The sequence below is a fragment of the Nannospalax galili genome, unplaced genomic scaffold (assembly GCF_000622305.1).
Source record: "Nannospalax galili isolate Female #2095 unplaced genomic scaffold, S.galili_v1.0 scaffold2812, whole genome shotgun sequence".
Classification (NCBI taxonomy): domain Eukaryota; kingdom Metazoa; phylum Chordata; class Mammalia; order Rodentia; family Spalacidae; genus Nannospalax; species Nannospalax galili.
In genome coordinates, this window is record NW_008330781.1 from 147,474 (window position 1) to 152,676 (window position 5,203).

The 5,203-nt window shown below is 43.8% G+C and overlaps 1 pseudogene; it reads left to right on the forward strand.

Moving 5' to 3' along the window:
* Positions 1-3,277: 3,277 nt before the first annotated feature.
* On the forward strand, positions 3,278-4,750 carry LOC103749721 (annotated as a pseudogene).
* The last annotated feature ends 453 nt before the right edge of the window (positions 4,751-5,203 follow it).

Here is a 5,203-nt window from a genome sequence, read left to right on the forward strand (position 1 = left end):
ACCAGCAGATAATGACCAATTTGGTTCAGAAACTCCCAGACAAGATACTGGAGTAGCACAAGGGATGGTAGATATCCAGGTACTGATCGAAGGCCATGGCAGTCAAAAGAAAGCATTCAGATGTACCCAAAAGAAAGAAGAAATAGAAATGGAGGAAGAATCCAGCAAAAGAGAATGTTTTTTTGTTTGAAAGGAAGTTGACTAACATCTTGGGGACTGTGGAAGAGACATGCCAGATTTCTAGGAAGGAAACATTCCCTAGGAACATATACGTGGGACTATGGAGTCTCTGGTCACAGAACAGGGCATAAACGACAGCTATATTCCCCATGATGGTGAGACCATATGTTGTAGTGAAGAGCGAGAAGAGAAGGACTTGAATCGTGCACTCACAGGCAAAGTCTTGGAGAACAAATTCTCTTACAAAAGGAAAGCTGGAATCTGGCTCCAAGACATTCATTAGGTCGTTACCTGCCAAGGTCAACAGACATACTGTTACCAGTTAGGACTACTTGTGAGCATGGTAATTTTTTTTAAGAATGAGAACAAACAATGATCCTATGCTATGGGTTATTTTTTCAAAGTCTCATCAGTCAGGAAGACGACGCACCTCAATTTTTTCTGGGTTATGCATTCTGAGTTTTAATTATAGCAGATACTTTAAAAGGCTTTGGTTTTACACAGGAGCAAACTTCTGCCTGCTTTTAAATCTTTCCCCTACTGTATGACCGTGACCATAATAGCACTAGATAATGTTGAACTCACTTTGGACACTTATTTTCAAGCAGCGATGATGTTTCATAGTTTCAAGCAATTATCCAATATGAAATTGCGCTCCATAAATATGTTAATGTCTAACTCCAAACTGCACTTAGAGTGCAATACATAGGTCAAAAGGTTTGACTACCTATATCTGTTAAATATATTACTTCACATTAGTCAAATAACAGAGGAAATGGACCTATTTTATAGTAATTTAGTAGCAGTTACTTCCTGATTTTGCATTGAATGTTATAGAGTGTAAACATACAGTGTTACTAATACCAACTTTTAATATTAAAAGCTTCGTCTTCTCTTGAGAACAACAATTAAACTTTTCCTTACTCTTTAACTTCGATTTCATAGGCTGATATATAGCAAGTATCATACTGATAAATTTAGTATTACTGGTTTAGCCAACACACCCATTTTCAAAAAAAGACAGAGGCATAGAAACACTCTTGAAATACTTTGTTCATAAATTTTCTTTGCATGGTTGCATAACACTAACATTTCTACTACATATTGTATCAAATATTTTCTTTGGTCATAGTTAAATGCCTTCCTTCCTACATTTTAATAAAAAAGGTGTCAGGGATTTGGATTACATACCAAAAACCAAATATACAGGCATGTGCGTCTTGGCATCCCTGAAGAGTTACATTTTGAACACAAATATAAATTTCCAAAAAGAAGGTTTTGTTCCAATCTACTTTGCACATCAGCACTTTTGAAGTTTCTTTAAGTATAAGTGACTGGATGCTCTGTACTTGTTTTATAATATGTGTGTTTAAAATGCTCTAATCCAAAAGATTGTTGATAAGCTGATTTGGGGAATTATGGGGGAAAAAAAGGAATCGTCATAAAGATGTCATGATCTTCAGTACTTTCCAAAGCTGAAACTCTCACAACTTTGACATGACCAGATCGCCAAAGGTCTTGTTTAATAAACACTGTTCTGCTTGTGGTCATATAAAGGCTGCACAAAAATGAACATTTTACCTTCTGTATTTCACACTCTCTTGGGACTTGATCTCTATGGCACTGGAAAGTACATCTTTTCCAAATCATTGAATATTTGAAGAGTGAATGACCATACATTCTCTGAGGAACCAATAAAGCAGGACAACTTAGAGGTTGACAGACATTTCAACGGTCCCTGTGCATATGTTGAAGGACAAGTGTCCAATGAGAAAGAACACTGACTAAAAAGACATGGAATTCAGAAATAACAGCATATTCTTGGTATAAACATGTATAGAAGACAGGATAGAAAAATTCTTGAGCTGTGAGAACAAAGCAAAAGAAAAAAAGTTGACCAGAGGGAAATGTATCAGTTCAACAGCCGTGGGGGTGGGGTATACATATATGTGCATGTGTATAGCTGAAGGACACAGCTGTGTACAGCTGAAGAAACACAGGCAGGACAATGAGTCGATGTCAGGGTAGTCCAAGAGACTGCCCAAATACACACAGGTTATTGTCACGGCCCTTGATTTCTTCATAGAACTTGAAAGGAAGACGCTACTACTGAAGACAGCACATACTTCAGATACAAGAGTTGCAACAATGGACCTGGAACTGACCTGGAAGCCTTCTCCCTGAAGACGAGCTCTTATACTTCTAGATGATACTATGCAAGCTGCTAAGGAAGAAAGCAATCAACGGTCCAACTCAGCTCTATAGCCCAATAATCACAACGACCGGCACAGCAAGCTGCTTCTATTGGTGCAGTAGTAGCACTGTTATCTGGAGGTGATCAACAGCAAGCTCATATACCAAAGAGAGGCCCGTGGACACATGCCAGGGTCCAGGGTTCGTGAACAATTCCATTTGGACAAAGACAAAGGGTGCTCATATTACACGTCACATAGGTTGATCAATCCTCACATTGGGTAGAGGGTCGTTTGTAAAAGACCAGAGGATATGTCAGAGCTTAGTAACAAGATATCGTAATTTTAATTACACACGTACTTGGTGTTATTTATTGGGTTGTTTTTCACCTCTAGATCAAGGAAGTTAAGATGTCTTATCAGAACAAAGAGACTGTGAACTTTTAGCCTGGCCAGCTGCCTTTTGCTAGTCATTTCAGTGTTCCACATGACAGGGCTGTGAGACTCTGTTTCAGTGCTTTGCCCCTTTTAGCAGAGGCTGTACCCTGCTTAAAGGTTCAGGCCCAACGTGTCCTGAGTCCAGCCATCTTGGTCTCCAACATCTCCCCTTTTTCTATTTTTTCTGAAGACAAAGATGGGGCAGAAAGACTGTAAGAGCCAGGGGTGGTAGATGACCATAAGGAAACAGTTTTCCAGGTGGCTGAGAACTCGCTCATATAAACTTACAGCAATGGTGACAGCATGTACAGGACCTGTGCAGACCCAAACCAGACAAAAACCCAGCATAGAACTAGGACATGGGTCAGAAGCCCCAACCTTAGCTGATTGGCAAGTGATCACTGCTGGTGAGGGAGAGGTGGTCTTCTTTAATGGAGTGACATTAGATAGACTGGCTAGGCGGGCACATGTGTGTGTTCAGGGAGCTTGTGGCCCTGGCCTGGCCCTCCACCCCTGGGCCCAGGCCCCGAGAGGCCTGGACAACAGTGAAGGTGGGGCAGGTCCTGAGCCTCAAGCTGCAGCACGAGGTCAAGTTCTGAGGTCCCTTCACTGATGTCACCACCAACCTAAAGCTTGGCAACCCACAGACCAAAATGTGTGCTTTAAAGTGAAGACCGTGGTACTGCATGGGTACTGTGTGTGGCCCATCATCGGGATCATTGATGCTGGTGCCTCTATCAATGTATCTGTGATGCTACAGCCTTTAGGACCCCAATGAGAAAAGTAAGCACAATTTTAGGGCTCAGTCTACATTTGCTCCACCTGACACTTCTCTTGGAGGCAAAACTGAAAGACCTTATGGATTCAAAACTTACAGTGTGTTTGAAATGCCTGCAGAAAATGACAAATCACATGATTTAGAAATAAATAAAACGACACCCACATGTACATCTAGGACGGAAGCAGCAGCAGCAGGGCTAAGTCCCTGACTTTGTCCCTTGCTGGTGCAGAGGTGAAGATTGTGATGGATCAGTGCAAGCGGTGCAGGAGGAGGTGCAGAGACAGCAGGAGGAGAGCGAGCAGCTCAAGTCAGAAGATGAGGAAGGCACTGCGGAGTAACAGCCCCACGGCCACACCAGCTGCCACCTGAAGGAGGAAGGCCTCAGCACAGGACTGCTGACTCTGGCGGTTTTGTTCCTTTTTTTTTTTTTTTTTGAGACAGGGTCTCCCTGCAACCCCGCAGGCAGAAACTCATTATGCAGACCAGGCTGGCCTTGAACTCAGAGAGACCTGCCTTCTGAGTGCTGGGATTAAAGGCATGAGCTATCATGCCTGTTTTGTTCTTTATTGAACGTGTCATTATACTGAAGACTGTCTTGTAGAGGCCACATGCAAAGGATGGCAAACTGGATTAATGGATCCAACCACAACATGGAATTTAAGTTTATCATAACCATGAGAAAAAGAAAGTAATGTATGATGACACCTCACAGGTCTTGCCTTTAAATGCCCCTCCCCATGCACGCGTGTGCACACACACACACACACACACACACACAGATACACACACACACACACACAAATATAGCATAATACAATGATCTTTTATGAAGTTAAAAATGTATAGTAAATGGATGGGGAAGAATGATCTGTTAATGACAAGAGGCACCATGCTTAGGTGGGTAGGCCTTAGCATATGTCCCTGGATCACATCTTTAAAACAAGACTCTCTTCCTCACCTGCTGAGGCTGGCTGGTGGGAGCAGGAGCGCAGTGCAGTGAGGCATGCTGTCCCCTCCACAGTCACTCTGGCTGCCTGCTCCCACCTAGGCGGCTCCTCGAGGCCTGCAGTTCTGCCTGAGCCTTGGGTTCCTCAGGACCGTGGAGCTGAAGAAGCCAAAAAGCACGGGACAGAGGCTGTGTAACAAAAGACTTGTCTGAGGCAGAGACAATAGCCTGAGGGGAGACTAAAAAGACAAGTGTCCTAGTTTGTTTCTTCATTGCTGTGAAAAAAGACTGACCACCACCAACTTTGGGGGGAAAGGGTTTATTCAGCTTACATCTCCCAGGTCGCAGTTCATAAGGGAGCCCAAGGTAGGAACTCAGGGCAGGAACCTGGAGGCCAGAGCTGGAGCACAGGCCATGGAGGAGCACTGCTTACTGGCTTACTCCCCAGCTCTGCTCAGCCTGCTTTCTTATGCAACACAGGCCCACCTGCCCAGGGATGGCACCCCCCATAGTGCCCACATCACTCATTAAGAAGATGCCCCAGCTGGGCGTGGTGGCACACACCTTTAATTTCAGCACTCGGGAGCGGGAGGCAGGCAGATCTCTGTGAGTTCAAGGCCAGCCTGGTCTACACAGTGAGTTCCAGGACAGCTGGGGCTACAGGGA